General features: G+C 38.0%; 1 pseudogene; it reads right to left on the bottom strand.

Moving 5' to 3' along the window:
- Positions 1–9,416: 9,416 nt before the first annotated feature.
- Positions 9,417–12,513, bottom strand: LOC120239121 (annotated as a pseudogene).
- Positions 12,514–13,243: the final 730 nt, after the last annotated feature.

Here is a 13,243-nt window from a genome sequence, read left to right as displayed (position 1 = left end):
TGACCAGAGATATGATAAGAGCCTTTATTTCTACCTACTGAGTGGAATGACCACCAATGCTTTTGTTTCTGCATAATTAGGGCTGAGGTTGAATAGTCTAGTAATCCAGTGGATACCATTAGTGATCTAGGATTAGGCACTTAGGGAAATCTCTGTGAATTGTGGATCCCATTGAGCTAGCAATTTGCTTTAGGCTATAGAATGGGATATTATGTTTTCCCCAAAGGAACAGCTGCCACTTTTTAAATGTAAAATAGATTTCAATAAAAAAAAAAAGGTTGACTGTATTGTAGAAGATGCCATTTCTATTTAACAAGGCTTATTAGGTCCTTCCTGACTTTTTGATCACCAAGTCGGAGTTTCACCTCAAAATGAATATATAAGATAGGAGAGTCACAATGACTCCATAAATCAGGTATTTAGTTGAGTACTTGCAAGTTGGGGAGGGACAGAGAGGGAGAAAGAATCCCAAGCAGGCTCTACACAGCACAGAGCACCAGTGCCCAATGCAAGGCTTGATCCCATGACTGAGATCATGACCTCCTGAGCCAAAATCAAGAGCTAGATGCTTAACCAACTGAGCCACTCACGTGCCCCAGTATTGAGTTTTGATAAAAGGCCAGTAGGAAACTAATAGCTGCTTGTCAAAGGATTTGTACCTGATAGTCATGTCAGGGATGTGATGAATCTGAAACCACATGCAGCAATTCTAGGAGTGTCATAACAAAGTACCAGAAACTATGTGGCTTAGAACAGCAGAAACTTATTCCCTCACAATTCTAGAGGCTAGAAGTTTGAAATCAAGATGCAGGCAGGGCTCTAAAGGCAAGAACATTTGCCTTTAAAATTTTTTTAAATGTTCATTTATTTTTGAGAGAGACAGAAAGAGAGAGAGAGAGAGAGAGAGAGAGAGAGAGAGAGTATGAGCAGGGGAGGGGCAGAGAGAGGGAGACATGGAATCTGAAGCAGGTTTCCAGGTTCTCAGCTGTCAGGACAGAGCCCGACACAGGGCTTGAACTCACTGACCGTGAGATCATGACCTGATCCAAAGTCAGATGCTCAACGAATGAGCCACCCAGATGCCTCAAGGCACATTGTTTTAATTTTAGCTGTCAGTGATTCATGGCTCAACCAAATAAATTTTAATGCTTTCAGTACACGTAAATCTCCAAATTGCAGAGCAAGGTGCTCATTGCCAGCATTATTTCAGATTAGAAACTCTTTGGCTCAGTAGCCACAATTACATTGCCTATCAGGTGGGACTGTGGAGATGCCCACTCCATCTTCCTGTTAATATCTCTTCCTTTGCTCACCCAGATTAAGAATAAGAGTGACCAAGGCACCATTTGTACAGTTTGTTTCAAACACATTTCTCACAACCCAGGCTCTAAACTTTCATTAACAAGCTGGGCAAGTGCTGCCATTATTTCCCCCTTCTCCCCCTCCATTCAACACTTGGGTGACAATACTACCTAGGTCGTCTTCTCATATCACTGATATCAGAACGCTGGGCCTGTGTCCTCCCTTTTCCAAAAATCTAAGTCTCTGTCAGCATCTCATCTTCATCGCCAAAACCATCAAGAACTGTGAAGAGTTTGAGATTTTACCATAGCTTGCCAGCTAACCTGTGAAGGGGACCAGAATATGCAACCCTAAAATATGCCACTTTCACATAAGGCTTATTTTGAGCTGAAGGCAATTGAAGAACAGACACAGGAAAAGCTCTAAAAACAGAGCATATTTTTTGTAAAGGAAATTTACATTTACAAAGTAAATTTAAATTTGTAAATGAGTCTTCTCCTGTACCCGAAAGAGAACAAGTCTTGTCCTGGGGTCACTTAATCATCTGAGATGACTAGATTCCTATTAGCCCAGACTCTGCACAACAAACCTTACTGAACAACTCTTGTTTACCATATGTTCTTATTCACTTTTCATAATTTACTCCCTCCTCATGAGACTTCAACCCTCTTTTCCTTTGTCTAGCTTCTTCCTCACACTTTATTACCCTTTGGGATAGGATATAAACCATCAAATTCAGGCCACCTCCTTGAGTTATATTTCTTTGTGAACTCCTGTGTGCACATAAATTATTAAATCTGTTTTTTGCTTTTGTTAATGTGTCTTTTATCATTTTGATCCAAGGGCCTCAGCCATTGAACATAGGAGGGTAGTTAGAGGTGTTTTGTTTTGTTTTGTTTTCCCTTTGCTACACCTACTTACCGCAACTTCATGAGTGCTCTCAGAAAACACAAGACTTTGAAATCAGAGACAAAAGACAATTTATTAGTTACATCAATAGGAGCAGCCAGAGTGTTGGCTTGTTTATTTTTGCCAGTTCCTAAGCCTCAAACCCTACAGGGCAATATAATGAGCTTACAAAACTAGAATTTTTGGTAATAGGCAGTAATCATACCTATCCTCTGCTTCAGAGTAAATATTATTTAAAAGAATTTTTTTAACATTTATATTTTTGAGAGAAAGACAGAGAGAGTGAGAGTAGAGGAGGGGGAGACGGAGGGAGACACAGAATCCGAAGCAGGCTCCAGGCTGTGAGCTGTCAGCACAGAGCCTGACGCAGGACTTGAATTCACTGACTGTGAGATCTTGAATTGAACTGAAGTCAGATACTTAACCAACTGAGCCACCCAGACGTCCCTATTATTATTTTAGTACTAGACAGTAAGTATGTGGATCCTATGACCCTATGCTCCACAGGTAGACACTGTCTTAATCTTCCAAGGCTGTACACAAGCCCGTCATTTTCTCCAGAAGGAGACACTATTTCTATTTTCCAGGGCTATTTACTATGCAAGCATCCTTGAAAATATGCCCTAAACAAAATGTAGTCAATGCCTCTGCTCACAAGACTCACAGATATGCAAGAGAACCATGAAGAACTATCTCCTGCTACATTTTTATTCACATTTTATTGACAAAAACCGGTTCCCAGGCTTCATAGTTGAGAGTAGACCTGGGAATAATAGTGTCTGGATGAATAGTTTCCTCCTACTGATAACCTATGGATTAAAATCATAAATTCTCTTGAACAGGTAGCCTTTGCTCCTCAAATCTTATAGTCAAATTATGGATTGTAAAATGTTATATAAAAGAAAATAAAAATCAATAAAGTATAGTAAGCAGATTTGGGCTTTCAAATCATTTTTCCAATATGAAGAAATGTTCTCAAGGAACTTGGCAGGTGAAATGGTACATTCTACTCCTAACCAACTGGCTTTCATATTTTTAAGTTCAAAAAATTGTTTGCAAAATTATGACAATCAATATTCCTACCTTTATATTCCCATTTTATTATTAATATTTCATGATGTCATGTCATACACAGATTAAATTGAGATACTATTATTTAATCTTAAAACCATATGATGATAAAGAAATAACATACTACATATTATTGCAATTCCAGTATTTATTATTCAAAATAAAATTAAAATTGATACATAAAGTCATGTGAACTACCAATCATACTCTAGGACATTAGCTTTTGCTATTTTTTTTCTATTTTTGGTGATGGACTCAAATTAATCCTCAGAGCCCCTTAAAACAAATTGTGTCTGTGAATGGCTAGCCAAGACTAGCAAAACACCTACCTGAAATTGAAACTCATTAGCACCGTAGTTCCTATAGCCTGACCAAAAAGCTATAGGTTGTTATAAGCATTGAATATAATTTTAAAACAGAAAGGAAAATTAAATCTTATGTGACCTTAAAATATACTCAGAGGTAAGGGAATATACCATGTCTAAAGCAACAAGAAATGAGGCCATCTTTCTCCCCCCACCATTCAAAAGTGTGTAAGACTTAATTAACATTCTATACACAAAAGTCAGTGTGACGTAGGTAAGAATATTGCCTTTGGAGTCAGATAGGCATGGGGCTGAGTCAGATCTGCTCTCTACTTTCTGACCATAAACAAGTTACATAACCTGTCTCTTAAAAAAAACAAAGCTTAACTGAGTAAATTTCAAAGATCTTATTTACTTTATTCAATGATACATGAATCAGGCAGTCTAGCTCAGAAAAAGAAGCTCCAAGGATCTGCACAAAATGTAAAACTTCTATAGGCAGAAGGGAGCAGGAACAAGGAAGTTACACTAGGGGAAAAAAAGTGGGCGTTATTGCGAAGTTACTTTTCCTTAGAAAATGGCAGGCATCTACCAGGCAGATCCTAAGACTAGTGCTGACCAGGCAACTCCTGACTGACTGATTCAGTAGCAGTTTCTGATGTGGACCAGAGAGCATAAGCAACTCCATTTGGGATCTGTCGTCTTGCTTTTTAACTTCTCTGAGTTGCGGTTTCCTCTTCTATATTATGAAAATAATATAGGTGACTCCCTTGTGGGTTCGTGACAGGATTACATAAGATATGTGAAATTTTAACTCGGTGCCTGGAACAGTACACACACAGTTCATGTCTGCTCTTAGTTTTTACAGCTTCTCCAGTACATGTTAAGATGGTGATGCTTCCCATCATGATGTAAATGTCCTAATTTTATAATAGCTCATTTTATGCATTAGACACATTTCATGTGTATTTGAAATAAGCCCTAAAAAGTAGAGCTTTCTTAACCGTCTTGGAGAAAACATCTTGGAGAAAAGATTTAGTCAGTCATACAGGACATCAGTGGATTAGATTCCCAGAATTCAAATGCAACTCTAATCTAGGCATTTCAGATGAGGATTCATGCAAAAACAAGCAAACAAACAAACAAAACCCAAAGTAAATAAACAGGCAAAAAACACTGGAAGAACATGGGAACACACTATGCACACTATATAAGTTAGCTTAGACTGCTTTAACAAAATACCATAGACCAGGTAACCTAAACAACAGACACTTCTCACAATTCTGAAGGCTGGGAAGTCCAAGATCAAGGTGCTGGCAAATTCAGTTCCTGCTGAGTACCCTCTTCCTGGCTTGTAGATGGCTACCTGTTCGCTGTATCTTTACCTGTCAGAAACAGAACTCTGGTCTTCTCTTCACTAATCCTGTGTGTGGGGCCCATCCTCATGTCTTCATCTAAACCTAATTGCCTTCTAAAAACCCCACCTCCAAAACCACCACATTGTGGGTTAGGACTTCAGTATATGAATTTTGGTTGGGGGACAGGGGATGCAAACCATCCAATCCAAACATATCCTCTTGTAACTTACGGTCTCTATTTAACAAATTGTCATGAATGATTTTTCTTGTTGATAAATGTTCTCTGAAAACATGAAAAAAAATTCTGGAAAAAAGACTTGGTTCAGGGAGTAGGATAAAAATCTCAAAGTATATAGTCAAATTTGTTGTAGAGGGAGACATGGGTTGAGGCTGCATTTTAAGTGGTTTGAGGCAATTTAATTGGTTTGAAGTTTATGACCAAGTTGTTTTCACAAGGAACAGCCCTGGGAGCCAAGATCGAGGAGTTCACATAAAAAGTTTATCAAATAGACAGAAAACCTACTGAGTACTTTAGTTATAGCACATTTTTAGGCTAAATTTATCCCAAACACAGGTTATGGGAACGGCAGACTTTTACCAGCAATGGCCCATCGAGGGACAGGAGACCCTGGCTTGACACAATGCAGTGTCCTAACTAGTTTGGGGACTGGATATGTTGAAATCTCCACTTGAGATAAGTCATCTCCAGCAGATAGCACTCTTAACTGTGAAAATGTGGTTTTTCCAGCATCCAACTCGAGGAGCAAGGCATACAGATTATGTTTTACAGTTTGTGTTTCATATTTCTCTTCAGATCCATCACTTTCTTTTGATTGAAAACAAAACAAAACCCCATAATACTTCTTTCAGTTTGTTAAGGAAGCAGCGGTTACTGTAAATGACAGTATGTCACAATCCTCAGACTGAAACAGCTCACATATTGTGACTATGCCTATTGTCCTTAAAGATGTAGTGATACACATAGTCATTTACTTATTTCTTTTCATATTATATTGCTTTCTCCTCACATTCATAATATTATGCTACTATATTTTCTCGAAAATTTGATATCTTTTATATATTAATATCACACTAAAGGAAAAAAGTTTAAAGAGTCATATTTTAGAGGACAGAAAATAAATATTTAAGTATTTATTGCATATACAATTTATGAGATCTTTCTGAATAAGAAATACTACTTTATAGGTCCTCGGTTATAGATTTATAAGTTTCTTATTTTCTAGATCTAGAAGGACCTATTCTTGCAGACAGTTTTACAAGAATAAGAAATACATAATATCATAAATTCAATAACAACTGCAATATGTACCCTGTTTTATTACCCAGAGCAATACTGGGAGAGAGAAAATGGCTGAAAAATAAAGGGCATTATCTTTGGCTTTGACCCTCAAATCTCATCCTTAATTTCAGAAATACTCTATAACTACTTCTAAATTGAATTTCCTCTTGGATAGGTGTCAAGATTTAACAATACATTTTATTTCTAATGTTGATTTATAAAGATAAAATATAATTTTATTTGAAATTGGTGTAAGCGTTTGCCAGTCTCTAAGTGTTCTGAGGAGATACACAATTTTAACACAACCTAGGTGCAGGGTATAGAACTTGGATGAAACATATGGTTCAATATGAAGCCTTAAAAGTAATGCGTGAACTTCAAAGAATATTGAAGTCATTGTCTATAGAGATTATTGGTAGATCATACTGACTATATTAAAGTCATTTAAGATGGAATATCTTCTATATGCTACAAATTACAGTCAGACACAAGAAAACTCCTTATATCATTACTCACCACAGGTATTTAAGCAAAGTAAAGAAAAAAACCCAAAAAGTAAAAAGCAAGAGTAATGGCCAATATGAACCTGTTCAGTATTTATTTTTGAAAGTCTGTGACCGAGCTGAGATCCCTTTCTCACAAGTATGGAAAACTGGTATACAGAACATGGGTAACCACCAACAGTCCGTTGTTTAGAACAAAAGACCACAAGAGTAATGCTAAGGCTGAGTTTGGATTAGGGGCACCTAGGTGGCTAGTCAGTTAAGTGTCCGACTTTGGCTCAGGTCATGATCTCACAGTTCGTGGGTTCCAGCCCTGTGTTGGGCTCTGTGCTGACTCCAGCTCAGAGCCTGGAGACTGCTTCAGATTCTGTGTCTCTCTGACACTCCCCAGCTCACGCTGTCTCTCTCTTCTCTCTCAGAAATAAATAAAACATTAAAAAAATTTAAAAAGGCTGAGTTTGGATTATTATAAATTTCACTTTATGCTGCAGAAAAGTTAAGAGACTCAAGTGTATCTTCTTTTCATTGGGGGAAAATTATGTAGTGTGATTGGGATATGAATATTGGAAAGGTGGGCAACAAAGATTTTCCATGATTTTTTTTCCCACATTGAGCACTGAAGAACTTGTCTTTGAACTCAAATTGCATAGTAAACAATTTAACTATTTTAAACATTTACATTCTTTTTTCTAAATTTATATGATGAGAGAGAGAGAGAGAAACAAGTACTGTTTCAGATTACTGTATTTTCTTGAATACAGAAAATCCTTAGATCTAGGTGGTGATTTTTTTGTTGGTGTCTCCTAATTTCTTTCCTAGAGGAGCAAATAAGATTAGTTACTTGCAAAAGGAAACCTTTGTTTCTTAGGCTCTTTTACTCTAGCAATAAGAGAAGATAAAAAGTCCACAAAGTAAAATTTCTGTAGTACTGCATGTTCCTATTTAGTCTTCAGGAAATCCATTCTCCCGCAATTTCTTCTTGGATCATTTCCAGAGGTTCCTGGAAGTGTCAATGCTCCAAGAAGTTAGTTGTCTCCATGACTACTACATGATTTTTATCATTTCCTCTTTCTTCCTTTGCTCCCTGAATATCCTGGTTATTGCGATCCCTAAAATGTCAGCCACGCTATCAGTACCCACCAGAAACACAACTCCATCTGCTGCTACCACAGATTCAAACATCTGCCCTCATGGTTGACCTTGGTGCTCAGGTCTACATCAATTACTACCGACTGCTAATGTTGAGGACCCTACTGAGTAGGCCAGGAATACTGCCAAATATGCCATCATTGTCTCCATCAATCAGCACACATGTCGTCTCTGATTTGTGTTCTCAAATTTTTAAGATCTCACATTACAGAAAAACTTCTATCTCCCTTTTCCCTATCCCTCTGTCTGTCTCTCTCTCATCTTCTCTCACTCTCTGTACTTTCCACTGTCTTTTGTTTTTGAACAAAATTTAATGCTTTTGTTTTAGATAATACTTAAATATAAGGAAAGCTAAAATTTTAAAACTCAAAATATGTCAGCTAAGTTTTCTATACATTATCTTTACATAATGGTCCTGATTTTACTTTTCCTGTTGCCCAGGAGAAAGGAAAGACAGCCTAGAATAGTCTATGGGCCTTGTACTGTCTTCTCAGGCCAGGTGTCAAGTAGCAGAGCAAACAATAGAAGTGAAGAAGTAAGTGTCCCTTCCCTTCCTCTCTCACTTGCTCCCCTCCCCTTTTTTGAAGCATTTCTGAATAACAAATGAAAAATTAGATTTGAATATAAAAAGTGAAATGACTACCCCAATTCAGAACTGGATTTCATTAGAAGAACCCCAGGCACAGACAGGATGTGAATTACACCTTATCTACAGCGACACTGTGACAGAAGTCAAAGTCATGCATAAAAGTCATTTCAATCATTTGCAATCCCTGAGCAAAGTCATAGCTAGCATTAACTCCTGTAAAATGAGGGGATTTGTCCAGATGGTCTGTCACATGGCATCTAGTTGAGAAGGCTAGCTTCTTAAAACTTTTATTTATTTATTTAAAAATTTTAAATGTTTATTTATTTTTGAGAGAGACAGACAGAGAATGAGTGGGGGAGGAGCAGGGAAAGAGAGGGAGACACAGAATATGAAACAGGCTCCAGGTTCAGAGCTGTCAGCACAGAGCCTGAGTGCAGGGATCAAACTCAGACCGGTGAGATCATGACCTAGGCAGAAGTCAGATGCTTAACAACCTGAGCCACCCAGGCATCCCAGGAAGGCTAGCTTTTAAGCTCAACTCCTCTCTGCTAAGACGGATGCCAGAAGGAAGGTCTATCGTACTGTGGCACCAATCTTTTGATGTAAAAAAGAACTACATTGAGAATAAAGTAGATCAATAGAGTGAAAAATTTTACCATACTTGTGAGGTAAATTAATATTCAACAACTTAACATTTATGTATGCTATAAAACTGTGGCAAACTATAATCTTAAACAAATAAACCAAACATAGTTCCATGGGATATTAAATTTGAGTAAGCCCTTGAATTACTAAATCCTGAAAGCCCATAATCTGCTTGTGCATTTTATAGTTTCTTCCAGGTCACCCGGAGAAGGAGAGTTCTTGTTTCCTGGAGGATCTGAAACACCTTATTAAAAAAAAGGCAAAGAAATTATGACTCAAGGGGTTTCAACCGTAATGATTGGGGTATGTTACAGACAAAGCCTCAGTTCTTCAGAATATAAAGCACTCTGTTTCTTCCACTTCTAATAGCTCATGAAGAGAAGTCACTACTAAATCGTGTTCCTACAGCATTTCCTGATAGTGGGACCATAATGTGCTTAATCGTGCTCACTGCTTACTAAACGCTTTACAGTGGTGATGAGCTTCAAGCCTCACACTTCTGGCATTCCAGTTATTGTAGGGATCTGGGTGCTCTGTAATTTGATACCAGGATGATGATACTGCCTTGGTTATTTGGGGTACTGCTGTCAACTTTTTTCTCTCTTTTAGAGAAAGACGGGACTTTTCAGATTCCATCTTCTTGTCAGCTCTTCTATTGTTGTTATATTGGGTTCAGCAACCAAAGAGTCAGAGGTAGTTCCTGTGATTCTGTTTGGGTCTTTCAAAACATGAAGAACAACTTCTTCCTGCTCTCATATCTGTGTTGCCCTGTTTCAAATGGTGTTTTCTTACAGCCCAATAATATCAAAAGTGCTTTTACTTGGCGATCACTTTGCTTTGCAGATTCAGAATTTAGGAAAATTTTCAGCTTCGGGAATACTGGACAATATGGCAAATATTTCATTGGAAAGTACACCGCTTAGATGAGCTGCAGACACTGCTGGAGTGGGGTTTTTTGTTTGCTTGTTTGTTTGTTTTTTGGTTTTTTTGGACAGTTAAAACTGTGCATTCTTTTCTTCATCATTTTCCATACTCTTCCAGAATGAAATATTCATTTCCTCTATTGTTTTTCTCTTTGTGAAAGTTCCACAGGAGGCTGTTTATACATTTTCCCTTTAGATTTCTGCCATTCTTCCAGGTGTTTCCTTTGATTCTTTGCTGTGATCTTCTTCTTAATATTTGAATTAGTTTGGGTCCCATTTGGGACTCTTCTTCCATTTATGGCTTTGTTACCAGCTTGCATTTTGGGTGCTGTCTTTTTGTGAAAATGGTACTAGGGAAGAGTCTTTTTCAACTTGGAGTCCAAAGTCTGTGCTTTTTGTTGATAGCTACTGCTGCATTTATTCCCACTGATTCCATTTGCTGTTATGCTAGGGGTGCTTAGAATGACTGAATTAAAACTTCCCAAATTAGAACTTTGGCTTATGTCCTTTGATTTTTGCAGTGCACAGGATGTTTGAGGTCTAAAATAAGGTTGAGTGGATTTCTGATCTTTCCTAATGTTTAGATGTTGGTATAGCCTCCCAGAAGCACACTGGGACATGTCCAGGGTTTGGCTTGTTTTACTTTCTGCTCAGTTACTGTGTGTGACTGTAACTTAGCCTCATTTGATTTTTATATTTATCTCTTTTAATCTTCTTTCCTTTATGTCCTTGACTACTGGTTTCTTTGATGCTTGAATCCTTCAAAGGATCTGAACATAGTGACAGGAAATTGTCTTTGGGAGTTTTTCTCCTGGTCTTGCAAGATTTGTTCCTTTAGAGAGTTGTTGTGACTTTACTGGTAGGATCCTAATTTACATTTCTCCAAAAAAATTGTTTACTAGCCGTCTTTCAGAGCAGCACTATTCCCTGAACTTTTGCCCAAGACTTGTTTAGGAGCCAAACTGCTCTTGGTTTGGCTGTAAGAGTTAGTCTTTGGCTTACCTATTGTCCATAATGTAGAATTTGGTTTCCTCTCAGAGTATGGCAAGGTTTGGGGCAAATTCTTTTTGTTACTCTCTTTTGGAAAGCTACCCAAGGATTCATTTTCAACATGGTTATTGTCCACAGAGTCTGCACATTTGGCATTTCCTCGATCTGCTACCTGCTGCTTTGCAGTTTTCTTTTCTTGTATATTAAGTGACCCTATGGTTTTTCTAGAGAGTTCTCCACAAGTGAATGATCCAGCTTCATGCTGTTGTTGACTATTGCTAGAAGGCTTACAGTTTGAGTTAGAAGAAACACATCCAGAAGTCAGCCTTTTGCCCAGAAGTTTTGGTGGCTCCAACTTTGGCTTCTGGGATCCTGTGATATTATCAGGTCTGACTTGGAGTTTAGCGTGGATGGGTCTTGGAGCTTTGATAGGCAAAGAACGATGTTTGGTAACATCCTTTTTGAGTATAATAGATTTAAAAGGTGGAAGATTCAGACAATTACTCTTTGCATTTAGATAAGGTTTGGTGTTTGGGCAGTTGAGTTTTCCCTTGGCTGCTTGGTACTCCTGGAGCTTTCTCTGCCTGTCGATGGCCCTGGTAGCACCAGGGCACCTCGGCAGTAGTTTTCCTTCCTGTATTTTTCACTGTCTTGTATGTGTGTCTTAGGACACAGAGATGCAGCCAGAAAGTGAAAGGGGGTATTTACCTTTTGGTAATACCAAAATACCAAAATACCTTGTCTTCAGAAAGGAAAGATAGAAAATAAGTAAGTATGTCTATAATCATTACCTATTAAGTTAAAAAAAAAGATGATGTGATAGAAAATAATAGGTATTGTGGCTGCTTTAAATATGTCAGGGAAACCTTTTGGGGATTATTTAACCTGAAAAGAAAAGTTAACCATGCAGAGCATTTAATATTCCATTTAGAGGCAAGAGTAAATTTATTTTCTTTAGGCAAGAGAGAGCTAAGTATATTAAGGAACTGAAATGAAGCAAATTTATCATTTAATTTATATGACTTGACTCTACTTTTACTCTTAATATTCACTTATACATGTACATAGACCCTATTTACATACCCTGTTTTCTTAAATGTTTTAAATATGCCTGTATTAAAATGAATACAGTTTAGGCTCAAGTGAAGTCCTCTCTGTAGATGGAAATATGCAGTAGTTTAAAAAGTCCAAAGCGGTGAAAACCCCCAAAACCTAAGAACATGTTAGGCTTTTAAAAAGAAACTATAAGAAACTTGAGATTTCTTATAGTCCAGCAGGTAAGAAGCTTAGAAATTGTCATTTCATTTCAACAAGAAGCAAAAAGCTAAACAAACTGAAAAATTAGTAGCTTTTCTTAGAAATCTAAGAAAGACCTAATTGATGTCACAGAGCAAACCAATGCCCCCAACTTGCGGACACCAATAAGCAAATATGACGAATCACAACTTACTTACTAGAGCAGAAGCCATGAGCAGAAATCACCACAGGGAAGGGAATCCTAAACTGTAAATGACGAATTGCTGAAGGCTCTGTGTGAGTCTGAGGGATAAAAACTCAGGGGATCCAGAGTCAGAGAAGGGGCCTCACACTTTTGTGAGTCTTGTCTCCTGGAACTCTACCACGTTGTCACAGTGAATAACAGAGAAAAATCCCTTTCTGCTTCAAGTAGGGAGGGGAAAAAGAACCATTTTGAAATATACCACAGCATTCAGTTCTTAATAATACCTGGCATAGGAGAAATTATTTAAGCACAGCCTAAGCTTCTGTGGGTTTTGTTAGAGTCTAAATGACCCAAGAACTCTAGCCCATTCTAGCTATCTTATATAACCTAAGGAGTGGGGGAAAAAAAGCGGGGGGCACTTGTGAAGACAACAGTCCTGAGGGACAGACTCATTAAAAGACAGACCTAATCATAGAAGAACGGAATGCTTGCCTAAGCAAGCATACCTTGCCAACTATACTAAAGACCTATTTACCATTGTTCCATTATTGCTGCTCAATCCAACAGTATTGGATTGGAGACCTCAACACTTCTCTATCAGACTTCTCTATCAGAAATGGATAGATTTGGAGCACCTAGATGGTTCAGCCAGTTGAGTGTTCGACTCTTGATTTCAGCTCAGGTCATGATCCCAGGGTCATGGGATCCAGCCACACGTTGGGCTCCATACTGGGTATGGAGGCTGCTGCAGAGTCTCT

The sequence above is a fragment of the Hyaena hyaena genome, unplaced genomic scaffold (genome assembly GCF_003009895.1).
Source record: "Hyaena hyaena isolate Hyena2069 unplaced genomic scaffold, ASM300989v1 scaffold_226, whole genome shotgun sequence".
In the NCBI taxonomy this organism is placed as follows: domain Eukaryota; kingdom Metazoa; phylum Chordata; class Mammalia; order Carnivora; family Hyaenidae; genus Hyaena; species Hyaena hyaena.
The sequence above is the reverse complement of the archived record's forward strand: the minus strand, read 5'-3'. Positions and strand labels throughout refer to the sequence as shown.